Source organism: Lonchura striata, chromosome 8, assembly GCF_046129695.1.
Source record: "Lonchura striata isolate bLonStr1 chromosome 8, bLonStr1.mat, whole genome shotgun sequence".
NCBI lineage: Eukaryota > Metazoa > Chordata > Aves > Passeriformes > Estrildidae > Lonchura > Lonchura striata.
In genome coordinates, this window is record NC_134610.1 from 31646348 (window position 1) to 31673144 (window position 26797).

General features: G+C 37.9%; 1 protein-coding gene across 3 annotated transcripts in view; it reads left to right on the top strand.

Annotated features, from left to right (window-relative positions):
- Nucleotides 1–248: 248 nt before the first annotated feature.
- The window catches only part of TFPI (tissue factor pathway inhibitor), a 58771-nt gene continuing 32222 nt past the window's right edge, over nt 249–26797 (top strand). For 2 of the 3 annotated variants that reach the window (XM_077785155.1, XM_077785156.1), the window contains exon 1: nt 26027–26218. The gene's annotated coding sequence lies outside the window, so the exon portion shown is untranslated. Of the gene's footprint in view, nt 325–26026; nt 26219–26797 lie in introns of those variants that run through there. The other variant, XM_021540943.3, reaches the window with a different exon arrangement.

A 26797-nucleotide genomic window follows, 5' to 3' on the forward strand; every position in this document is an offset into this window, starting at 1 on the left:
CGGCTTTTGGGTTTGTTTTGTTTTTTCTTTTTCTTAGTTTAAGTTAAGAACGAGGGTGGCTCGCAGTCCAGCAGTCTCCTTTCCAGGTGAGTGCAGCCCTGTGGGGAGGAGCAGGGCCAAAGGGTGATTCACCACTATTGCAATCAGCTTTTTACTAAGGATGTGGGAAAATTAATTATTTACTCACATGTCTTTATTTGTTTTCTTTGCCCAGTGCTGCTCATTGCTCAACACGTGCTGGTGAAGGAGCTGCTGGAGCAGCCATAGCCAATGGGAAAAGCCCAGGGAAACTTTGGAAATGGGATGTGCTGTGTCCGTTTTCAGGTCAGGTTTGCATGGAAATAAGGCTTTCTGAAAAACTGCAAATATTGTCTGCAACTTGCACTGCCCTTTTTCCACTGTGACAGGCTTTGCTAACTATGTTCAGTGGTTTAGCTGATGAGGGTGGTAACTAATCAAATTCTTGAATAATTTGGAATTGTAGTGTCTGCTGCATCCTGATAGGAGAGAAAGCAGAACTGTGTGTGGCTTAGAGTAAGTTATTAATGAAGTGATTACAGAAACAGCATTTTTGTTCTGCTTTGTACCTCACAAAAGCTATTAGCTTCTCTGAGGCAGGAGGAGGAAAGAGATGTTTTCATTAGTAGCTGCCAGCATCCCAAAGTGCTCCTTGGGTATTGAAAAGTTTCTGCAATTACAATGTATGAATTGCAGCATAGATAAGGGATCGTAGAAGCCACACAAGTTTGCTCTCTGCTTCTCTAGATACCATCACATTGTGTTATGAATAAATCAGGGTAGTAGCATCTGTTTGCCATGTATGTAGACTGCTAAGTAAATGCCTTGAAGGTAAGAAAAAAATGCTTCTCTTTTGAGTGTGAGAATACCTTTTTGTCTAGGTAATGCTATGATAAAAAAAACCCAACAATAAACCACATGAATATTTGAACGGTTTAACAGCTTTAGATAGGCTTTGGGGAGCATTTTTAGTAAATAGAGTAACTTTTGTGTTCATAAACACAGTGCTGCAGCAGTCTGACCTCATCCTGGGTCAATGGGAAATGATAGAATGAATGAAAATTTCGGTTATACCATCAGATGCTATATAAGGGGCAGTTTTATTCTCTACCTAGTCCTGAAAGGCTAGCTGTGAATACTGAGTGTGTTTACAGAACTGTGCATTGCATGCAGTTAATCATTAGAATTGAGCAAATCATTTATTATTTTCCAAGAGTGGAAATAAAACCGTTCATAGAATATTGATGAGACAATGTGTTTGAGGCTCAGGATTTTCTTTCCTGTGCAGTTTCCAAGACAGTCCATGAAAACCCCACTCCCTCCACTCTGGCCTGTGAAAGTCACTGCTGCTTTAACTTGTTCTTTGTGGTTACTGATGATCAAATTATTAGATGATGACAGATTATATTAGAGCTCTCATGAGTTGTGCTGGGCAAAATTGTTCAAGGATAAGTGTTGCATAGTGGTTGCTCTTTTGTCTTTACCTATTTTTCTCCCACTATAAAAATACACACAAATTGATAAACATTGACTTAGTCACTTCTGACCAACCCAGGGGCCTGAGTATGTAGACTGATCCTTTCTTTTGCTCTCCCTTGATAGAATCTTATTCAGTTATGATGCTAGTGCTTTGTAGAATTAGGCACCAGAACTGGCCAGACTGACTAAAATACAGATTTATAGTGTAGAAAGAAAAAAATGTATGGCTTTTTATCTGGCTACATTTTTTGTATTGCTTAGATTTGGCATTTTTTTGACAATAACCTTTCCAAGGCTTTTCAGAGAAAGGGCACATGAGCATTGAGAAGAGTTATTTGTTCACCAACAGTTATATAGTCAAGAAAAATAGGTATGTCACAGTTGGAGAGCAGAATTTTATGTGTATTTTAAGATAATGCCATGATAATTAATATGGCTATTTCAGTTTTGGCCTTTTCTCTACTTCTGTGCTGCCTTGCCATTAAGAGGCAGGATTGTGGCTAGTAAGTTGATTTCAGAAGAGAGCTCAAATTTTAGTGTGAGACTACACATTGGATGGGAGTAAAATCTGTCTGGGTTGTAACTTAATAAATTCCATTTTTAAATTTGGTGAAATTGCTCTGTAGTGAACAGTACCTATTTTGCTCTGTAATGACTTAGTAGAGTAGTTTAAGAGGATTCATTGTCTAGCAGCCTCCCCTAGAAATGTGTCTTGTTTTTCTTGCAGTCAGTTTGGTGTTCCCCTGCCTGAGTAATGAGAGTTCAAATCCCATGCCACGAATAACATTGTGAGGCAGTGTGGACTTGGGAAAAAATGGCACCACACTTATATCTCTTAGTTAATGTGGTCTTTTTTAATAAGTACACAGTGGTTGTGTCATGGCTAGAGAGCTATTTGTACCAGCTGATAGAGATTCCTTGATTGAGCAGCTGGTGTCTATAAACAGCTTGTGTGTAGGTTGGGTAGCAGGAGGAGTAGGACTTGTTTTTATTGCTGATTATAGTCTTGTAGTGACTCTGGAGTGTGGGGGTGTGCAGAAAAGGTAGATGAGAGTTCCATGATATTTCTGAAAGCAATAAGGGAGGAAAAAAAAAACCCTCAAAAACCCCTGGGGTAGTTACTATGCAAGAGGGAACAAGAAGGTGAGAAAGGTGATTTGGCTGGTCATTTTCAGCTGTAATTGTACTTAAAACACAGGTGTTTGTTTTTAAAGGTTTTTATAGTGGCAGATGAGGTCTTGCAATTTTGAGAATTAGGTGTGAGCTAAAGGTAAATGAGGAATTTAGATGTGCTGTGGAAGAAGGAATCTGAGAGTGATGCTGCTGGAGCCTCACTAGTTGATCCTCTCCCTTTTGTCTGAACAAGACTTGATTATTTTTACCGAGATCAGTGAGTTGAGTGAGACAGACAGGTGCAATGTGATTGCTGGGAATTACAGGAAAAAGCAGGGTGTAGGAGGATGTCCACCTTTTGGACACAGGGAGTTTTTAGAATGATAAGCATTTGAGCTGGGAAGTGCAGCAGCAATGCTTGCAGTATTGCAAGTATTTTCTTGCAATAGTCAAAAAAATACATAGTGCATTGTTAGGAGAAGGAAAAGGCAGGTTGCTCCCTGAGGGAAGAGAAACCAGGCAGGCAAGGGAAGTGACAGTCCCACATTCCTGCCACTTGTAAGCAGGTTCAGAGCCCATTGAAAAAGCAAGTCGTCAATGAAATATCCTGTCTGAGCTGTTGGTAGTAAGAATCTCACAAATGAGATCACTATCTTTTGTAACATGAAAACCAGGAGTTTAGATAACTCTTCAACTTCAGTGCTGATGGCTCAAATCTGGTTGCAGTTACTATCTTGTTTCCCTTCAGCTTCTCAGATTAATGGCTACAGATGTGCCAAATGTTTTCTTTTTCCACTCTAAATGTATCTGGAAGTACAAAAGGTAGTCCCCTGTCAGAGACTGTGTACACAGAATGGGACAAATGAGGAGTTTTGACATTTGTTTTTTAGGGTGGACTTGGAATGTAGCTGCCAACTCAGAGTTGGCTTATTGCTAAACTGATAAAACACATTATTGAGCCAGGTTTCCAGCCTGGTGTGGAATGGTTTGGGTTGGAAGAAAAAGATCAGCCAGTGGCCACTCCCCTGCCATGAGGATCTTTTACCCTGTGTGGGTAGGTATGACCACACCACCCACCAGCTCATTGTGATTACTTTATTAAACCTTCAAGTAGAGCAGCCTTGAAATATGCCTGTTGGAAAACGAACCTGTCAAGTTCAGCTGCAATTCTGAGTCAGTAGGGATTAGAATTTTATTTTAATAATTTTGTCTTAGATTTTCTGATTCTAGAGACAATATTGAGCTACAGTCTCAATACAAATGCATCATTGCAAATGCCTGCATTTGGATGTGTTTGTCTGCCTATGGAATGACTGATCTGTGTCATAGCATTCAGTAGCACTATACTTGTAAATTTTGAAGTCCTTTCCACAACAACTTGAGTTAATCTAAGTGTTGCCAAATAATGCTCCTTTATCTAATGACTTGTTCACTTTTGCTTAAATACTCCCTGTGTAATCAAACTACTTAATAGAGATATAATTGTGTATAGTTTTAAGCATTAACCACAATGTCCAATTTATGCTGCCTACCTTTTTCTGGGGGAGATTAAAACTATTTATTCCAAGGAATTCCACTTTTTTGCAGTTTCTTTAAGCAACTTAAATTAGCTTTAGACTCACTTCTATGATTATAGAAGTTTGCCAAAGATCAGAAAATAGATGGTAAACATTGCTTCTCTTGTTTTTCACAAGAATTAATTTTCCCTACTAACACCAATTTGTAATCCATTTTTTCATACTAAAATATGTGACCCAAGTCTAGGAAGACATTAGGAAGCAAAACTGAAGACTAACAATGCCCACTAATTCAAAAAGAGCTCTGAGGAGAGGTGGACAAATATAGGCCAGGGTTTTCCGAAGGAAATAACAGAGTTGTTCATCCTGTGCAGACTTGCAACTTTCTTCAGTGAGATGGCCTAGACAAAATTGATTTTTTTCTTTTATATTTTCATTTTTAAAAGTTAGGCCTGAAGATAACGATAATATCCTTGTATGTCTAGAGCAAGAGTCTGCCTTAGCTGTGAAGCAGCAGAATAGTCTCTGTGGAATTCATATCCTCTCTTCAACTTGCCTGTGTGTGCTGCACTGCTTTACTACATCAGTCATCCTACACTGGGTTAAACTTCCAAATTAGCTGTAATGCCTGGAAGATGATGGGGGAAAAAAAAAAATGGATTGCGTCTTAATCAAAAGAAAATTCTGAGGATGATGTACAGCTTGTGGTGATGTACACCTCTACTTTCTAGGCAAGCTGTTTTTGTTTGTTTTCTGAAAGTAGCTTAAATTGGCAACTAAAGGAATGCAAGAATAAATAAATATCCATTTTCATACTGATTTTAGAATTTTTCCCATTCTTCTAGGAACTTAGTGTTTTGATCTTTTTTTCCCTCTTGTTGAGAAAAAAAATTGAGGGGGTAGACTTAAGGGGTGAGCATAGTTTTCTGTTTTGTGGGTTTTATAATGAACAAAGGAAAAAGTCACTTCTGTGGCTTACAGTTTATGGCGCAAGGTGAAGGAGAGGCAGTTTGGTGTTCTGCATGTTTTGATTTTTTAAAATGCACAGAGATGTATTCAGGGACAAAGTTGTTTCTTAACTTTAATGTTTTATGTCATTCACTTGTTTTAAATAATGTGCATGAGCCTTTGTTTAAAAACTTTAAGCATTTATTTATATGAATTTTTGATGCCACATTTTTCTCTGTGCACTATTTATATTTTTAAATTATAGAAATAATAAATTAATTTTGTTACTGTAACTTTTTTCCTCAATATTCCTCTTTTATAAGTCTGAATATAATTTGGAAATAGTTGAGTTTTAGCATTACAGGAAATGTCCCAAGCTATACTTTTACCATAAACTGTTTGTAATCATTAGCACTTCAGTTTCTCTATAAATAAGCACCAGCATAGAATTATGTATTTTTTGAAACCAGAAAGTATGGTTTCATCTGAGGCTGATTATCATGTTACCACATGTTAATTATGCCTGGCAATTTTTTTTTTATTTTCCATTATATGTTTGTGGAGAAGCCAGTTAGTTCTGCTTCACTTTAGCAAACTGGGCTGATGCCCAGACAACTATTAGTAGCTTCATTGTTATTATTTATACTGAATGGTAAAATTTGTGATTATCAGGGTGAACTGTGCAACTGAAAGGGAAATTCTTGGCCAAACATGTTCATGTTTCTTTTCCTTTCTAGTGTATGCCATGGTCAGGACAGCTATGTTCACAGACCCTGTTGTTTTTATTGGGTATTTCCATCAATTAAAAAAAAATAGCCTCATTTCTTGTAACTACTGTCTTGGCTATAAGGTATCATGATCATGTGAGGGAAATCTGTTAAGTACCTGAGGAAAACACCAATAAAATGCACTCAAATTGTGCTTCAGCTGTGTTTCCCCTAGGGTAAATCTGCACAGCCAGGAGTAAAACCCATTTTAGTGGCTAGCTGTGCTACGGTTACTTTGTGATCATTGCTTTTTAAGGAACAGTTGTATTTCAGCACCACCTATAGGTATTTAAAGGAAATCTATTTAGATCCATGACAGGATTCTCTATTGGGTTCTGCATTAATTGAAAGCGAGGTTGTTTGTGACAATTGCATAGCTGCTCTTAAAAACACTCTTCATCTTTCACCTCGGTTCAAAAAGGTAGTAACATGCTATGTAATATATACATGAAATATGGTATAAAACATTAAATTTGTTTTATTGAAGGAATATATAGTATGAAACTGGGTGATCAGAGAGCATGACAGGCAGCTTCATAAGATGATGCAGTTGTCACAAACAGTGCAAGTTTTGCAGGTTTGGCCTCTTACTGTAACAAAGGAGAAAAAATGAAGGTTTTTAATAATATCAAACTTTCTCTGGATTCACAGGTGGGTTTTCTATACTTCAGGAAGTGTTTTTATTGATTAAAACGACAAGAATCTGATTACACCCTTAAATTTACTCAAATGTAGTTAAGATTTATATGTACCTGGTACATTTTTTGATCCAATGTGTCCTTTCTGTGGAATGATTCATGTTTTTGAACAGGGAAAGAGTGGCAAAACTACTGACCTTTTGAAAGAGGGACGATTTGAGATATTACCTGTGTTCTTAATCAGGTTGTCTGGTTTTTCCAGGCAGAGAAAATATCTCAGAAGTCACAAATGTATGAGATCTCTGAGTGCAAAGTGTCCTGTTATGCCAGTGCCCACTGACTTTAATTTTAATTTTGTGCAGTAACTTAAATTTACCTATAGCTTAAACAAAGAATTTTTGTTAGGTTTTGTGAGGTTTTTTGTGTGGTGGGAGTTTTGCTGAGTGTATTTTATTTTGTTTTTTCTAATTGTAAGCCAGAATGTCTCGGATAAGCCATACAAAATATAATCTTGAATGTGAAGCCTTAAAGTATGTTGCAAGGCCTAAGGTAAAAACTGTTTGACAGGAATAAATATTGTATTGCCCTGGAGGGGAAAATATCTGATTGGAGGGAAAAGTGGCAATGTTTTACACTTTGCTTCAGTGAGTCTTTAGGAATTATGCTGTGGTGCAGTTTTAATATTGCAACAAAAATTCAGTAGCAGAGTATATGGCATGCAGGCTCTCTCTTCAGAGTTGCTGACCCCTGCACTGGATTTACTCAAGAGGCAGGAATGTGTTAAGGGCTCTTCTGGGACTGCCTGGGTTTTCCAGGCTAGGAATACTAGTGGATTTATGTTCATCCAGTAATCATTGCTGCCCTGCCAGAGTTTAAGCACAGCCTAAATATGTGAGAGTTAGAATGGATGGCAAATAGGGCTCAGTAACGCCTCCTGAACAGAATTTGGAAATCCTGTGCTCCAGCCCATTGCTGGCAGTTCCCTGTCTTTCGTTGTTTGGATTTACATGGAGTAAGCTGTGCTAAATGGGGCCAGATGGAAGAAACTGTCAATCCCTTTGTGGACAGGAGGCTGAAAAGGGTAGAGTTTTTCTCATTATTTTGTCAACAGTGTGAGGAAATAAGTGAAGGGCAAGTAGCTCTGCCTAAATGTAGAGTATTTATTGCATGAGCTGTAATTTTCTCTTTTGTTGTACAGAGGTATTGCTTGCTGTGTCTGTACATTTTTCTGCATAACTGGCTAATAACAGTAGCAGGTGCAATTCAGTTTATAGAGTGAGGGCCTGTGCCTTTGGATGTATTGATAATGCAGCAGGGGTGGCCTTTGAGTTTACTTTGGGCTTTCCAGCTTGTATTCCTGAAGGTGAAATGGTTGTTGACCAAATTTTTCTACTGAGCTGCATAATGAATATAGGCTGAACCATTTCCTTGTCCTCCCCAACCTCTTCTGTCAGTTCATTTTTGGTTTGACCACAGAAAAATAATTTAGAAATTTCTTTGTTTTTCTAACCCATTCTGGACAGATGTCAGTAGTAGCACTGGTCACCTTAATATTAAGAAAAACAAGGAAACAAACAAAAACAAAATCCCTGCAAAATTAAACACAGCTCTTAAAACAATGAGCTTCATCAAAGGAAATTAAGCCTTTTATTTTTTTATTTTTGTTTTTTACTGAAAAAGCTAAAGGTGAAATTATGCTCACCTCATGGAAATTACTTTTTACATGGAAAAAGTCACAAGACTGCCAAACTCTGGTAATATATTTCTCTTTTCACCCAGAAAGATCCAGTGCAACAAGCTATGTGATTTAAATGAATAAGGGATTTAAACAAAGACCTCAAGGTAGTAAGTAAGGTAATTCAGGTGGGAGATACACTGTTTATCCTAAAATAACCAGTCAAAAAGCAAGATTTTTGTGTGAGGGTGGATGGAAATAAAAGATGAACAAAAATCTGTGTGATCACAATTGGACAGATATTGTAGGTCATCAGCTAACTCTGTAAGCTGGATATTACCCCATTCAAGAACACTATTCAGCACACAAACAAAAAATCAGCTCTTGTATTACTACTAGATTTTCATTTTGGTCTTTGGTGGTAGGGCAAAATTGGATTTATTGAAATTGAAACTGACTTTATGGGAAAAGCACTGCAAGTTATTGTTTTTCAGCACCAACTATTGCAAAAAGGACTCAATTTTCACAGGGAAATAAGTGCAGCAGACCTCATACTCAGCCTTTCAAGGAAATGAACTATCCTCATAGCCTGCTTTTCATGCAGCACGTTTCTCTATCCAAGATATAAGCAGAAATCCTATCTGGCTTTTATATCAGCAGATATTTATATCTTAATGAAACTTGACAAAGACTACTTGTTTTGCTACTTTTGTGATGTTTATTGGTTTGAAATAATTTGTTTTCCAGTGGAGCAGATTTCAGCATAAAGACAACTGCTTCCCAAATGAAAGGAGCAGTTAAACAGCAGCATTTTTATGTGCCATTTAAACTCTTCAAAACTCTACAGAAAAGCCAGTCTGCAGTGACTTCTTTCTGTGCTGTATAGTTCCAAGTTCAGTAGAAAATTTTCTAGAGTCAGGCCCTTCCTTGATCTGTCTTTTTTTATGGGTGTTAGGGATACCTTTGTTTTAAAAGTCTGACAGACTTTTATAGAAAAGCAGCTTTTCTAGAGTGAAGAGAGAAAATAAGAATGGGCCTGTGTTCTGTGAAGGAACTCCACAAAGAGAGAAGGCTGCAAAGGAATTTAAAGGATAGGAAGGGATATTAGGTATCTTTGCTCTTTCAAGTCTTTAAATCGAAGATTTTGCTTAGCAATAGAGAGTTCTAAGGAGAATCTTTTAATGTGCAGCCTTCAGTGCTCTTCCCATGTCCCACTTGCAGTTGCTTCCTGGGCTTAGGATGTCTTTCCTTCCTTCCAAGCTGCATCTGGAAGGTGAGGCACCAAATGTGTTCCCAGAGAACTGAGCATTTCTGGACCTTCTCATCTCAGGGTTTAGAATTATTACTTTTGTTTTCAAAATTTAATTTTTCCTTTCCGTGCTTAGGTCCTTTTGTAGCATTGCCAAATTATGAGGTGTTTTGATAGAGTAGGATCTTCCTGTTGAATTGTCTGAGAAAAAATAAAGTAGCTCAAATGTTTTTTAAAGAAATAACTTCCCAAGGTTTTTAGTTGAAAATAAAAGCTTCACTTTTTCTCTTGACTTACTCTGTCACTAGAACTTGGAATTTAAGTAAATACTGACACTATCAGCATGGGTTTTATTTTAGTATGAAAATTACATTGCAGACATGCAAACTGAAACTTCAAATGTTAAAACTCTGTAACCAGGAACTTTTCAACTGAACTCTGTAAAATAGTAAAGACAAAAAGTAAACTATCCGAATAGTACGTTGCATCAATGTGAGCTAGAAGATTTTTTTCCAGATTTGACAGGCTTTGCATTTCCTGAAGAACTACCTTTGTTCCAGTTCCAAATATTCCAGGTTAATTTACAGGTGTATTTTTATCTCTAAGGTATAAATTCTGTATTTCCTTAGACTTTTAGAACTTTATTTCTTGTGATTTTGGCAATCTAATGGAAAATTACTGCCTCAACAGTCAGATTTATCATGGTCAAATTCAAAACCCACTCACTCTCCTCAAAAAATTCCAGCTATGGCTGCCCAAGTGTTTTCTTGTCCCATTGGCTTACAGTTGACTTTTGAACTATAGTTCAGCATTATATATTATTATATTATAGATATATATTATTATAGTATAGATATATATTATTATATATTAGAGTTATAAAGTAATACATATTATATATATTATATTACAGTTAAGCACTGTCCTCATCTCTTAGGGAGTGTTGGTGTTACTTGCTGATGAGCTCCAGTCAAATCAGTTGAATGTACTGTATGGTCTGTTCTGAAATTAAATCTATAACAGAGATTGGTGTTCCACTGGCACCAGTTCAAGCATGTGGCATATTTAAGTGTATTATGCATTTTAATAGAAACTGTGGGGAATATTAACTAAACTGACTTTTAAGTTCTCTGTCTCTAATGGTTGCAAAGAAGAGGTCAGAAGCATTTGCTCTTCCTAGTCAAGCACTACAGGCAGTAAAGGGAAATTGTCAGGACTACAGAAGGAATTGTCCCTTTTATGGCAGTGAACAAGACTGGTGCCAGATGATATGCGGAAACATCACTGGCAGAACTCTGTGTTTTGTAGAAAGTGATATTTAGTTATAATATCTGTTCCTGAAGCTTTCTATAACAAAGGTACCATTTGTTTCTGCAGGTATCTTTACAATTGTACAGATAGTTTTCTTGTATTGTGCTTTATATTTGCCTTTGGACAAAAAAATTTTGCTGTAAATATTGCTACACAATCTTTTGCACTGGGAATGGTATCAAAGAGACAATGGAGAAAGGAAGAAATGTAAAAACATGAAAAATCTAAAAGAGGGATTGGCAGCTCTTGCTTGTGGCTTTATTTTTAATAGATGGATACATCTAATCACTCTTTGAGGGTCACTGGAGCTTGTTATATATAATGAAATGCTTAACAATTAAAACATACACAGTTTTAATGTCAGAGAGAAGTAGGTTGGTTTTTGGCCAGCAAAGCTGCTACAACACTGATTAGAGGAGTTGGCTCTCATTAATAGTGACAATCAAAAACCAGAGAGACTTTGCTTCATAAATGTAATGTCTACTGAAGTTTCCAGTATTTTTACTTACATTATGCAAAAAATCCAGAAAGGAACTAAAGAAATTACCTTTTAGTGTGGTTGTATGTTTAGAATGTGGTTCTTGACCACCAACCAGCAATGTGAGCACATTGTTCAAAACATGCTTTGTAAGAAAAGCTGGTTGGAGGAAATGGCCCTGATTTCTGCTCTGTTTCTGGTGTAGAATGTGTGTTTTATAACCTTGGGGAGCTTGTGGAAATGAATAACATACTGGTCCAGTGAAAAAGAGTTTCCTGAAGCTGTGCTGCAGCTCTCCAGAGCTAGATCACTGTGGCCTCCTTCTTCCTTGGCTTGAGAGCTGTGGAGATCAGTGACTTCACTCCTTGGCCATCCAGTGGGTGTTTCTAATCAAGGATGCTGAAGGCAGTGCGAGGGCTTACCCTCTGCACAGCAGCAGAGTTGAGTAGCCTTGCTTTGGGCTTAGGTTCATTTACATCACATTTTGTCTATGAATGAAATTGCTTAATAATTACTTCAATTTGCCTATTTCACACTGTTTGAAAGCCTGTAGTACAATTCTTACTTTCAAGTCCTGTTCATGCACTATAAGTCTGTTCTGTACTTTCACAGCAGCAGATAATGCTTGAAGGGTTAACGTCTTAATTCTTTATTCCCCAGAGGCTATAATTTCTATTTACTCTTACCAGTGATTATTTTCTTATTTTCTCTGATTTATTTTGATTTATAAAACTTTATATTGTATTAATAGATAGGATAACTTGTTATATAGCTTGTTAAATAACTGTATCTTGCAGAAGTTAATTTTAATTAGGCCTTGTATTCAAGAGTCCTAAATTGATACATAGTTGCTAAAAGCCCCTGCACTATCCCTGGAAGCATGGAATGCTTTAAAAGCTCATTTTGAAAATAAGAAATGAAAATGGATTCTAATTAAATGATTCAATTAATTTGTTAATTCTTAAAATAGACTGCTTTAGACCGGGTTGTATTTTTTTTTCAGTTACAGTATTTCTTTTTGCTAAGATTGTCTGCAGAGATGTGTATTTTCTGGAAGTTTACTGTGTGTATAACCTGATTTACCTCCAGATGCAGAACCTTTATGGCTATAACTCAGAAACCCGAACAAATAAACAAAGAAAAAACTACTAAGAAATTACAGTGACTGGGCAGGAAGAGGTTGAGCACTTGGCAAGCAGGAAAACTTATTCCTTGATCTCTGCTTCTTATGTTTCAGTAGTGAGTTGGAAGCAGTATGAATTCAAGCTATCATTGACCTTTTTTTGTAGCAAATAGGTTGAAATCTTAGTTCTTTTTATCCTAAGAAAATAAGTTATGCTATACATATACACAAACATTTTGGGGCATGTTTTCTGCTTTTAATCCAGCAGCTGTGGATGAGCAGAGCACCTCATACAAAATATAAAAGATTCCTTCATTCAGGTATTTATTTCATCCCCTTTAGATCTGAAAATATGGGTAGGAACAGTTAGAAAAGGGTTGTTCTACCAAGATGTTTTTCTCTAATTGGAATAATAAAGCCTTTTTCAGCTACCAGGTGTGCAGACAAATTGAGTGGTGACCTGTGGATTGTTCTTGCAAGACAAAAAGGAGTTGTATCTCCATTAGTTGCATCATTTATTTAGAATTCTTTTTCTGTTGTGTTTGATTTAAATTGCCATTTTGGAAGAGGGATTTGACTAAAAATATGCTGGAAAACTCCTCTTTTATTCAGTACAGTAGCATTCACTACTGTTAGATTAATAAATTTTCTTTTTTTTTTATGTGATTTGAGTGATTGAACAGACCTAGTGGATGTTCCACATGTGGGGGCTTTGTGTGGGCTTTAAAGAGCCATGAATTATAATTTGACATTATTTTTTAAGTAGTCATGACGTGTGCTTCATGATTTCTTGTGACAGATTCCAAAACCAAAGTCTTTATGATCAGAAGCATTTGTTCAGATAGGAAACTGCTCTGTATAGAAATCATTAACTGTATTGCAAAGACTTTAATAACAAATAATAATAAGTCTAATGCTGAGACAAATTTAGGACTGAGAGATAAATTTTTATATCATTTTGTGATGATATTGACCAGAGGGAGTAACTGCTGTATTTCTAAAGAGACACAGAAGTTCCCCTGGAAAGCTTTTTAAAGCAGTTGATATATTTTTGATTGCTCCAGAACTCCAAGCAGAGCAAATCTCTGAATTCTTTACTACTGAAGCCTGCTAAGACACCCAGTTTTCAGGTTCTGGTTTTTGTTTTCAAGGCCTTAAAGCTTATACCAACAACAATAAGTAAAGCATAGTTTCTTATCCGGTTGTGTTATTTGTCATTCCCATCAAAAAAATTGTGTTCTAAATCCTGGCTAGAACTTCTGCATGCTTTAGGCTTTGAGGTTAATAGGAACCCCTTGTGCACAGAGAAGTTGAACCTCACAGGTTTCTGTATGGTCCAGCTTACTGAAACTCCTCTGCAATTTAATTAATGTGTAATTCCAAGAAGGTATAGAATAAACAAGTGAAAAAATGGGAATTGATGCGCACGTGATACAAAACTGTAATGCATCATGTCCTGGCCATGCAGTGACACAGCTGAACCCTTGGGAATGCATCCTCCCCCTCTAGTGGTTAAACTGCTTTTCTGAGCAGTGGGCTTCCAAAATCTGCCAGAGCCAAACACTTGCAGATGTGCCAGAGGATGTTGGAGTATCTCCAGCTGTGAGGTGGTAATTATTCAGCTTTCCACTTTATTTCAAGTCTGCTTATTTTGGAGAAGAGCTGTTCTCACAAGTAGCCACTGTAATACCAGAGAATTAGTGTGGTTCTTTACTGTACCAAAACATACTCAGTGGAGTATTGACTTTTTTCCCCACCACCATTGCTTGGTATCCACATACAGAAAATATTTTCTGTATCACCTATAAATGGGAAAAACAGTTGTCAGTTGGTGTTTTAGGGTTTTTATTTGTTGAGGGGTGTTTTTGTGGGTTTGTTTTGCTCACATGCTTGAATTTTCTAAAACATAAGGATTCAAACAAACAAAAAACAATCTTCATATCATCAATAATCATATCATCAATCTTCATATCAAGTGGGTAAACAAATCACAAATCCTATTTTCATCCAGTAACATATTTTTTTTTGTACTGTTCAACCTTGGATGTGTAGAGTGCATTTGGGCTGTTGAAGCTGCACTGAGCAGGCTGTCTGCTCCCAAGGGGTTTTGATATAGAAAATAAATGGGTTCTTTGCAGACACATCACAGGCATTGGCATAAAACATACAGGTCCATCTGTGAGCTGGGGGGAGAGCTCCAGGCTGGGTGTGCTCTGCACAGCCCTGCTGGTTATTGCAGAGCTGAAGGTGCTTCCTTGGATTTCACAGGCACGGGAGTAGCTGGACACAAGGAAGAAATGCCATCTTCCCACTTTAATAGCAGTAAAAACAACACCTAAGTCACAAATGATCCTGAGAAATCAAATCAGTAGCAAGTAATCAAATGGAATATTGTTAAGTTTAACTCTTTTCACAAAAGAGCAGTAACGGGTTACCAGGAAACTCTTTTCATGTTTGGTGTTTCTGAGCCTCGATGTGTCCTATAGCCATGCCAGGTCTTGACAGTAGATCACTTAATTGGTTAATCAGCACTCCTTAATTTCATAAGCAGAAAGAACTGGTAGCTCATTTTTAGCACAGCTATTTGGGTTAAAACATTTTCTGCTGTCTCTTGTGAGAAAAGTATTGGCAGTTAAGAATATTCTGGTCAGAAAAATGAGTATGCTCTTTAAAAATCAAAGGACCTTCTTTTAATGATGTAAATCATCTATGTTTTGCAAAAAGCACTTTAGTTTCAGAAAAAAAGCTCTTTACTCAGGGAAAGACCTATTTTATCATATTTTTTTTCCCAGAAATACTTACAAAACTGCCACAGGGATTAATCTTTAAATAAGTGTCTCTTTCTTTGAGCAATTAAAACGTCTTTTTCTTCTTTTCTTTCCTTCTGCTTTCCAGCTGGCCTGTCCACCTGCTTACAGTTTGTATCCAGAAAGCAAAGTTCAGAACCCGTAAGATCTTTCAGTTTTAAAAGGAACAAAACTGTGATAATGCCTGTGTTCTTCATTTATTTATAAAACATTGATAAAATATGGGAAAAAAGCAAACTAAACCATAAAACCCAACCAAAAAAGCCCAAATTTGTATCCTGATTGATGGCACTAATTTGACCAATGGCCATTATGTAAGAAAGAGAATTGCATATTAAATTCCAAGATGCCCATGTTGAAAATGGTTAATTATTATAGTATATGCTCTCGTGAATAATTTAATTTTTTCTTATGAGCAACTGGTAACTCTGAAAAACACTAAACTTTGTTTTGCTTATTATGCTTAACCCCATCTTCTGCACTACGGTAAAAAAAAAAGAAGAAACATCCTGAAATTTAAAAATACTTTTTCCTGTACACATATCACTTTGTATTCTGTGGGACAAATCCTGAAAACCTTCATTTTCTCCTTGCATTTTGGTGTATGAACAATTCCACCCCCATATGGGTCCATAACCTGTTCAAGTCTCTCTTGCTTACAAAGCTTCCACACTTCTGTTTTTGTCAGTTCAGTAGTAAGGAAACAAAAATAAGAGAGAAGTTTGCCATTTGTCACACTTCTGACATGATTTAACCTCAAAATTTGGCATCCTCTGTCCTGACCAAGTAGGAAATACTCTGCGTGCTATTACAGCTCATTGTAAAATAAAACTGGAAGGAACATCTGAATGAGAAGAGCCTTCTTAAAGGAAGCTGGTAATCACAATCTGTCTTTCTGCATCTATAGCTCTTCTCTTAGTTTTCATTCCTGGCTGGAATCTATGCAATGTATTCCAGAACTGCAGGGTGGGAAGGGAAGGGTGGACCTATCTATTGTAGCTGTCCCTCAGAATATTTAAAATTGGAAATATTTGAATCCATCTATTAGTTACATGCTTTCTTTTGCATCTATCATCAAAGTAAGTTGTTACTTCTATTTATTTTTTTGTTATTATTATTACAAAGCATTTAAAAGAAAAATTAATTTGGTCAAATTTTATGTGAATATGTTGATAAGATGAAAAGCCCCCATGAACAGGTATCTTATATCTATATACCAGCTACTTCTCCAATGAAAACAAACTTTTAAATGTAGATTTGGAGGAATGAAATCTGTTGGGGGGAATATTTAAATGTCTTTAATTGAATATTGTCCAACACAGCACTCCAATCATAAAAAATTCTGTGTTCAGCGTGTATTTAGCTGTTGAGGAGAAACTGTTTCTGTGTTTTGGTTTACTGCAAGTAGCTTCTATTAAAAGCTTCTTTGAAACATAAGTGCCAGCAATTGTAAGTTGTTTTTGTGAGGGTTATTCTGTCAAAGAAATATGTGTCTGCTAGAAGAATTATCTGTGCATTAGAGCAGGGTGTGTGTATTACAGCATCTTAGCTCTGGGCAAGTTTTCTTACCCTGTGGTGCAAGTAAGCAAAATATATTACCCCAGCTATCTCCCAGGCTGGAAAGAAATCAAATAAACTGACAGGCTCTCTGCCAGAATCTAGTAGAGATTTGTGTAGTGCTAGAAATAGATTCCAAAGGATCAAAGAAAAATATTGAGTAATTCTTAATCTTCTTTTACCAACAGCACACAAGCTTTGTGAAAAATCCTCCTTCACTGCCTGGTTTTTTATTAAAACAGGCTAATTCAGGAAAGGTAATGAGGATACTGCAGTGAGATATTCTTGCTAGTTAAAAATTTGCCACTCGGCAAACTAGGATTTTACTATAACTATTTGGATTTTCCCACAAAAGCCACACGGTTTTCCATTTGTTGTGAATACATCTTTCCTAAGCATTCTGAACAGTCCTGTTAAACTCTGCTTTACTTAGGATGTACTTAGCACCCAGGAAACACCTTTAAATACTGTTTCTTTCTAGTGAGCAAAGCAGGATTATTGCATTGCTCTCAGTCCTCTACAGACTTCTCAGCTGCTTTTCTGGCTTGTCCTCTGGTAACCCTGAGTAAATCTTGCACATGAGCTCATTTCTGCTAGAGAATTACTGTGGATACTTTAAATTGCTTCATTCATCCAGTTACTGAGCAGGCCAACTTGCTGCATGGATGCAGCATCAGGAAATCTCTCTGCAGCAACCTGTTGTGTTCTTCTCCTTTCAAAAGCAGTGCCTCATTCCAGAGTTATCACTTGCACATGTAGAGTTGGGCACACGCTTGAGAGACTTTGGCTGCTCAGCATTCTGGAAGTTTACTCTTTGTTTTGAAACCATCGAGCCAAAATGGAAAACTCCTGTGGAAGGCATTATGTTCCATTTTCTGTCTCCTGAGAGAGGTGATCTTGCCAAGGATCTGTTTTGCTTTGTTATTATTTGGTGTTTTTGCCATGGAACAGTTGCATAGAAGAGATGTTTTGAATCCAGCATCTTCCTGCAGTAATATTGCTTCTGAAAAAAGGAGCAAATGGTTTTACCACTGTGTGATTTGATAGATATCAGTCATTTAAGGTGGCTTTTGCCTAATGAGTTGGAAAAGTCTTTCCCACCTGAAGCAGCCTGACAGGACCTGTGTCACACTTTTATCATGTCATGAGTTTCAGTAGCATGGAGTATTCCACATTTGGCACAGTCTTCTCTTGACTGATTAGTTTGGGACTTCAAACAAGATTTTTTCATTAATTTCTAGTCCAGTATTTCTCCCTTTTTTTGAAATGCAATCTAATGTTTAGTCTTCTTCCACGTGTCAAATCTCATTATTTCTTTTTTTCTATTACCAGAAAAGTAATATTAAATACTAAAAGAATAAAAATCTTTTTCTCAATGCTAGGCAATGTAAGCTTTGCTGAAGATGGATCAGTGCTCGGTCCTCTGTGAAACACAAATTGTTTCCAGTTTCTTGGAGGGCAGGAACTTGGTAAAGGGCAGGCAATTGTTCTGGGAGTTGTAAGAAATGGGTTTGCAAAAAATTTTTAAAGTTTGATAGAAAGTTTATGCAGTTTTGTATATTTGTATTTAAATATTGAGGTAAGGTGTGTTGATTTAGGAAGTAAATAATTTATGCTATTATTTAGTAATAGCAGCATTGTGTGGCAAAAGCTAATAGGCTAAAAAACATTTATAAAATATAATAATAAAGAAATAAGTTAGCTTTCGATAGAATGGCATTGAGTTTTGCATCTCTTGTGCCTCACTATTCATTGAGACTGATAATGGAGTAAAATCATTTAAAATACCTCGGTTGCCCTGTCTGTATAAAAACTAAGAAAAACAAGAGAAAAAATAGCTGTTCCCTGGTGACCATATGCTCTGCGGTTACTGGCACAGGAACTGGCTGGGCTTAGCTGTCTAATGACTTCTTCTGAACACACTTAAGTGTTTGTTTTGCTTAGAGATGCTGTCTTAGATACTGGATAGCAACTGATAAGAGCCAGAGTTTAGGTGGTGTTTCCCAAAGGACTTTGCTGTGTCTGTGATTCCTAGAGGAGCCTTTTCCTCTCCAAATGGAAGACTGCAAGTCAGTGGTCTGGAGACGCAGCAGCCAGCCCCAGGAAATGCAGGTCTTTATCACAGTAGCTGTTGGTAATGCTTTATTTTGGATTTTAGCAGATTAGAAAACAGGTTTTCTGCTTGTGTGCCTGGGTTGCCTTCCTGTGTCTGGAGCATGAGCAGCCAGGAGGTGATGGAGCAGAAATGACAAGTGGGCAGAGGTGCTGGGGGGCACTCCTGGCACAGGGTACCCACGGTGGGGCTGGGGGGAGCAGAAGGCAGCAGGGCTGGCCCAGTGGCACCTGGGGCTGGGTCCAGCCCTGTCTGCCAGGAAATGCCTCCCAGGGGCTGCTCAGGCTCCCCAGAGCTGGCAGCACATGGTGTGTCCTCAGCTGCCACCTCCTTCACTTCCTCAAACCCTTAAAACACGTTCTTGCCAGTGTACTATGGGGCTACTGCTGCTGCTCCTCATGGCACCGCTTGTGCATCTCCTGCACCTGATTTATTCACCAGCCACAGCACAGAAGAAGGCTCAGCCTGGGGGAAACTGGCATAGTGCAAAACCCAAAATGACACAGAAGGTGGCCTGGGTGCAGTCTGGAGGAGCAACTGTAACTAGAACCTCTCGGTTGCATCCTCTATTCTATTCAATTCATCCTATGCCAAGATAAATTACAGGCGTGCTCACAGCTTTCCGAGAAATCAGTAGAAAGCCCAATGAATGGGAAGTTCTGCTTGTTTTGTGGTTTTCTACCTAAAAGCATACTCCGTTTAATTTCAATTTGTTTCATTTAACCAAGTGTTAGAAACAGCTGAATATTACTGTCAGAATATATTTCTAATTGATGGTTTTGGTGCTGCTAGAATGCATTTCAAGGGGGGTTGGAAAAACCCATGTAAGCCTCTGACAATGTAAGCTGCTCATATGCATGCTTAAATTAGTCAATTTTCATCATTCTGAGCATGTAGAGTTGTGTTTCTTGCACTGTTTAGCCTTGTCTCAGTTTTGTTAAAGAAAAGGATAGGTATTTTAGATATTGTAATAGTCAATCATTTAAATTTACAGCTTATGTGAACCTACCAGAAACTATTTTTGGATGATTAAGGAAATATTGTATCAATTTCTTATGTGCATATGTATTCATAAATAAGTATATTATTCTGGTATGGTGTGTTTATGTAGATAAGTAATGGTAGAAATATCTATACTGTGCATATATAAAAAGTTATTCAGAAATAAATCTCTTACCAGAGCAGTGAAAAGAAAAATGGGCACACTTAAATTAAAAAGGAAAGAGTTTTAAAAGTTTAATGGAATATTTTATCCTGAAAGCAGAAATTATCCTCAAGCCTGAATACTTATAAATATTTAACTTATGACAAAGCTCACACTGACTGCAGCCTGAGCAGGAATGCAGACCAATAATAATAATAATAATGAAGGAATAAACACAAGTGTAGGTGCTGGCTGTTTACACATAAAACACCAAAGCTCTCAGTGCTGCAACAGTGACATCCAGTGACTAAGGCAGCCAGTCCTGGGCTCAGGCTGCATTTGGAATGAGCACTAAAGGACATGGATGGAAAGGGACCTTTGTTTGCTAAGATTTTTAGTGCAATGCTGGACTCATTAAGAGGATAATTTGAAATGCCATGGGAGAATGAACAGCATGATAAATAGGTAATCATGAAAAATGATGTATTGTATTAATCTGTATCTGTTTCAGAAATAACCATTTGCTGACCCAAGTAAGGAATATATTATTTTAAAACAAGTGTGTTGTCCAGTGAAGCAATTTGTTCCATGACCCTGCACACACACCCTTTTTTATTATTTAATAAATCAGACTTCAGTAGGCAATACCTCTACTCTATTTTGCTGCAGATATCTACCTCAGGTCTAAATGCAGCTGTATGATGGAATGTTCTTTCAATTTTTCAAATGAATTAAATAAAACCCAAAAAGAAATAAGAAACCTGCCTTTTGTTGGGAAGGTAATAAAATGCTTACTGTCCTTTACATAAGATATTCATTTCTCTGCTTTGGTTGAAGACATCATGAGGTTTAATTAAATTCACACTTCATAAAGCTGCTGGCTCTAAAAATGAGTGGCATTTTATTCTGACCTGACCACTTACTTCCTTAGTTATCCAATTTTTTTTATTGGATATGAGTCTCGAAATCTCCACGTTATTCTAAATGTCATGATATCTGCTGTATTTTGAGTCCTGTAATTGAAGTACAGAAGTAGCTTATTTCTGGGCTTTTAAAAAAGATAGTAATGGGAACTAATTTTTTTAGGATTTCAGCTTCAAAGCATCTTCCAAGTTGTCTGTGTTTTATTCTTAAGAAATTGATGAGTTTAAAAAAAATACATGAGCTATGTGAGGTCATAAGCAAAAAGAAATGCACAGAAAAATGAATTAAAATAATTACAAAGGAAACAACTGCCCAGATGGAAAAAAGAAATGTCAAAGTTTGTCACATTTGTCCTCTGGCAAGAGGCAGTAGTTTGATTGTGATACAGGAAATAAGAGAAATTAAATCCTTAGGGTTGCATTGCTTTTCCCTGCTTGTTCTAAACAATATTCATATTATTAAATATGCTGGGTATTTAAGCCCTTCTTCATCTGGTATCAACACAGGGAATTTTATGTGCTGGTCATAAGCTAATACTGGGTTTCTATAGGGTACAAGATGACAAAGTGTTCTGCCTAATAAAAGGAGAGCCTTTTGGGGTTGTTTTTTTTTTTTTTCTTCAAGCCCTGGATTTGATGGAGGGAAAATTTTAAAAGTTCAGCTTCTTTTAGGGAAAAGAACAACAGCACCAGGTGACTGCAGAACCTCTGTACTTCTGCTGGGCAAAGCAGAAATTTAATTTCAAGAGAACTGATTGCTCACCATAAAACAACTGTGCTTAGGAATCAGAAAGGCAGGTGCTGAATGCATTCCTTGCTGCTGCTCAAACAGGCTGGGTAGCTCAGCTTGGGAAGATTTTCAACTAGTAATAAGTTGAACTGATAATCACTTTCCTCTCATCCATCACTCAGTTCCTTTCCTCTTCTCACCCCTGAAGAAAACACATTGGGATAGTCCTCTTACCCAACTTACCTTTGATAAAGATTTGACTTTCAAAGAACAAAACCCCAAGAAAAAAACCCAGCAAAAATAAATTTGGGTGTGAAGTGTTGAAGATTCTCCCTTTTAAATATATTTAAATGTTTAAAAATCTTTTAAAAGTGCTTAAATATTATATTTCTATTAGTAATGGTATGTGTTACTTAGTTATTACTACTTTGGAGTGAGGACAGAAGCAAAGCCTGAATTTTTGGAGTTGCCTCATTGTACTATCTCAATGATCTCCTTTCAGGAAAAATAATCACCTTTTATGTTCACTTCAATTTCAGTCTTTAGAAAACCCTTGAGATAGCCATGGTTTTAAAATAAGATCAGAAAGTTACAGGAAAGAAATAATGAGAGAGGAGTGTATCAGAGACAGCTCTTCAAGTGGCAGCTGCTGCATTCTGCTCTTGCTGTCACCAAGGAAGATCTTTCACTTTCACTTCCATTCACATGCTTTTAGTTGGCATTGAAATATTGAATACTACAGAGACCACTATTATGGAATGAGTATAAACCAGTAATAGAGCCATTTGTAAAACTCTAATACTAAAAGGAAATTAAGCTATGTTCCTCTTTCTTTCTTTCTGTTCCTCTTTTAGAACCTAGCACGGGTTTTGTGTGGCTGTAGTGACAGTGACTGCCTTAGCTGTGCCTCTAGGCTCACTGGGCTGAGCCAGCTGTGCTGGTGGTGGCTCTCCTGCCAGATTGACCTCGGGTTCCTTACTCCTTCTGAGGATTCAGAAATGCCCTTACTCCTTCTGAGGATTCAGAAATGCCCTTACTCCTTCTGAGGATTCAGAAATACCCGTGCTGTCCTGCCTCATTCAAGCACCAGCAGAAGTATTAAGTAGGATTCGGTTTGTTGGAAGGAGACAGCTCTCAGCTCTGAGGAAATTTGTAAAGATCTAAGCAGTGGGAAAATCAAGTGGCATCGCTAGAGGGCAACAAGACATCACAGATTCTGTTGTTAAAACTCGAGCGATGTCACACCCTCACCGAAGAACAGCTTATGTAAGCCTTTGTGTTTTCCCAGCTGTGTGACATAGTGAATCTTCCTTCACAAACAATAGCACTTAAAATTTAATTATATATGCACGAACAAAACTTAAAATTTTGCATTGCTTTATCACAATCCTGGTACAGTAAAACAGTTGCAAGATTGGATATTTGATCATCATTTTAACTTATGCATATATAGAAATTACATATATGTGTATAAGTATGCTATATCTATACACACATATATATGAGAGCATATACTTAGGGCTATGGTGAAGTATAAAATAGTCTCCTAAACACCCATGCACTATGTACAAATAAAAATGTACAGGTTAGGAAAATTTGAATTTGTAGTACACTGTCTTTCCTTCCCTCCCTTTCAGTCAGCATGAGCACCAGCCCAAACTGGTGACAGACACTGCAGGCGACAGTGACGCTGCCCCAGTCCTCTGCAGCTCTTAGGCTACTTATTGGCTCTTACCTTCTATTTCCTGATGTCCTGCTGGCACTAACAGTGTTGTCAGTGTAAAACCAGCTTGCCACACTGTGGTACAAGTGCATACCGTGTAGTACAGGGACTACATGGTAGAGATCCTGGCCTGAAGCCACTGCTGGAGCTCAAGGAAGAGTCAGGTGTTTTTAATCTGTGTTGTAAGCATTTTGCAGATCCCAAGACTTTTCCCATTAGTATTGTTATCGTTGCCTACCTTGTGTAGGCCAGCAGTCAAGACAGAGCTCCAGGCTAGGGGTTTCCTGGGGTTGCACATTGTCTCCTGTTTTGGCTCTTGGAAAAAGTGAGGCTGTCACCAGAAGCAGCTTCATTGTGAGAGCTCCCAGCTGACATCATGGAGTAAAGGGATTTTTTCTGTGGTCAGAGGGTAGCTGGCAGTGTGCCTTTTTAAGCAGTGTCTGTTTGTTCATCAGGCTTGTAATGATGCTGACCTCTTACACAGATAATTAATTCCCTGATCTCCCAGTTTGTTTGGAATAATTCTATGCACTTTCAGAAGACTAAATTCTAATCATCTCAGCTTTGAGCTCTTCAGAGCCAAGTACTGAGTACTGCAAGTACATACAAACAATCTTTTTTTATGGCACCTCAGTTTTAGTTTACTCTAGCTATTGTATGTGTCTGTTAATTGGTACCTCCTCAGGTAGGGATGTTTTCCACTGTGGACAGACAAGAGTTATCAGCAGGCTTCAGGGCAGGCCAGAGATTAGTGTGATTGTCTAGGCCAGGTCAGAGCTGAATGGAACTCTCTGATCACACTGAAGGTCCAAATCAGTTTTGTTTTCATCTTCAAAGTCTGATTCCAGTTTCAATTGAAGCCTTTTATGTTGTAGTTATAATACAAACTTAAGAGGATAGCTAAATTAATTCCTGGCAATTAAATTAGGAGGGTTGCATGTAGGAGCTGGAGAGGCATCAACAGAATAGAAAGCAAAACTGCTTATCTGAAAATTAAATAGCTTTTTTGGAATTTTTCTTTTGAATATGTGTTCTCCAAGCACATGGTGACATTTTTACTATCATCCCATTTTATTATGCATCAAAGATTTCTTAATCTAACTTTTAGTCAAAATAAGGGTTTCATTCTCTTATGTGTTCTTTAAAATACTTTTTTCTCCCCTTATTTGACAATAAGATGTCAAATGTGTTTTAAACTATAGTTTTCCCTTTTATTTTCTCATGTCTGTGTGGACTATATCTTTCAGAATTCTTTTGGGTTACCTGAGTAAGGTCTTGTGAGAAAAAGTCTGAGGTGAACACATGGAAACAAACTATAAAAACTATTTTCTGTGGGAGTTCATTAAAAAAAAACCTCATTAAAACAGCAACAAAAAAATCCACTTGAAATTATGGCCAGGCCCAGTCCCTCGATTTGAAGTAAATTTTCATGGACATGTAAATTCAGACCATTAGCATCCAGTACAACTAAAACCAAAGAAACTTTCTTTGTAAAATGCTTGTAGAGTGGAGCAGGTTTGAAACTATCCACACAGATCCTTGCTGATCAATCTAGGTACAATATCAAAGTGGAGAAGTACATATATTTTTTGAAATCTATTGAGTTTTGTTTCTATTGTAAATGTACAAACATTTCTTTAAGTCATGGTGTAATTTTAGTGCATCTACGTTGGACTGTCTTTCTTGTGACCCTCAAATAGATTTATGGAGAGCACTGATACACTAATTCTTAACACAAAGTTTTTCATTTGCTGTGGTGTGACACAAATGACAGACTGCCCATTTCCTTTTCACTGACCTCTGCAGCTGGCTTGCCTCTTGCTTTATCTGAGCTGGTAATTAGTAACTGCACAGCAGAACCTGGCCCCCAGCATTTGAACTGTCCCTTTACTTTGGGAGTGCTTCTAGTCCATTTCAGGACAGTTAATCCACCTGATTATTGACCCAGTTAATAGTAAGCAGACTCAGCTGATTACTGACTTTGTTCTGAAAGGTCTTACAGACATTTTTACTGTCAGGAACAACAGCCAGGAGATCCAAGGAGCTGCCAGGAGCCCTTCTGTTTGTGTCAGAGATAGTTAATCCATTAACTGGCCAGGACAAACTGCCAGTCTGTTTCAGGATGGTGATGAACAGCTGAACATAACCTTCAATGGAAGTGATTTAACTACCCGTTTGTCTTTGCCTAGAAATAATTGCAGTGAGTTACAGCTGCTGACTGTGTAAGTTATTGTGCTTCAGCTGTTATTTGTCTCTCTTATTGCTTAATTCCTTATCTGGACAATTCCCATCCTATGTGCCCAAGACAGATTCTGGATATTTGTCTCTACATGCACGAGTTACAAGGTCTCTGAGGGTGCTCATCCCTGCCGTCAGCCGTGGTACTCTTAATGAGGCTGAGCTCGAGTTTCAGCACACTCTGGTGTGAAGTTTGAGTAGATGGGATGTTGTAGCTGCAGGCAGAATAGCCTTTGTGAACAGCTCCGGACAGCCGGGGAGCAGCGTGGCTTCCTTTACAAAGAACAAAACGCTGCAGTCCATCGCTCCGCATCCCTTAAACTTGCAATGGGGCATCTCACGGGCTGCATCAGAGCCTGCCGGGTTCTCCCTGAGTGATCTCGCAGTCCCTCGCTCTGTGGCGGTGCGCTGCTCTGAGCCCGTGCTGCCCGGAGCAGCCGCTCCGAGCCCCGGGCAGATGGGAATTCAGCAGGAAGCATCGCATTCCCGGCGCTGCCGGCCTCGCGGAGCGCTGCCCAGCCAGAGCAGCTCCAGCCCCAGATCAGGTTGCAGCCCTGCCTCGGGAGCTTTACACCACACCCCTCCAGCGTGCATCGGTCGGGCAGGATCGCGGTCAGCTCCGATTCAGGAATTCCCTCTTTCTTCAAGAGCTGTTGCTAGGAGTTTGGTGAGTACTTTGCTACAGACTTTGCGTTTTAACTGAGTAATTCTTTCCTTTAGCTGCCGAAAGCGGTATCAACTGGTGGCTTTTCTTTAGATGCAGGAGTCAGATGTTTAGACTCAAAGTCCAGCAAAGAGTGCCGCAAAAAGGGAGAGACTTCTTTTCCTCTGCAGATTTGAAACAGCAGGACAACGACTCTACTTGGAAGATTAATACAACTAACATTTGGTTGCCATAATCTCAGTCTCAGGTATTTTAAGCTCTAAGTCAGTTCTTGGAAAGGAAGCCATGCTAAAGCTGAATAAGCTAATTCTGATCAATAGCTTGAGTTGGAAGAAAAGCTCTTGCTCTTTTTGAAGCAATTTCTCCACTGCAGTGGATCCAAGAGGCTTGATTCAAGCAGAGTGCTCTGCTTGAATCAAGCAGGCTGTTTCAAATCAGTCTGATGCAATTAGCATCTGAATCAATTAATATTTTGAGAAGTACAGGAAGATTTTAGGAGAAACAAATTAAGGCATAAGCCAATTTCACTCACAGTATATTTGAAATTTATAAGAAACTAGTGAATGAGGCATCCAGTCGTAT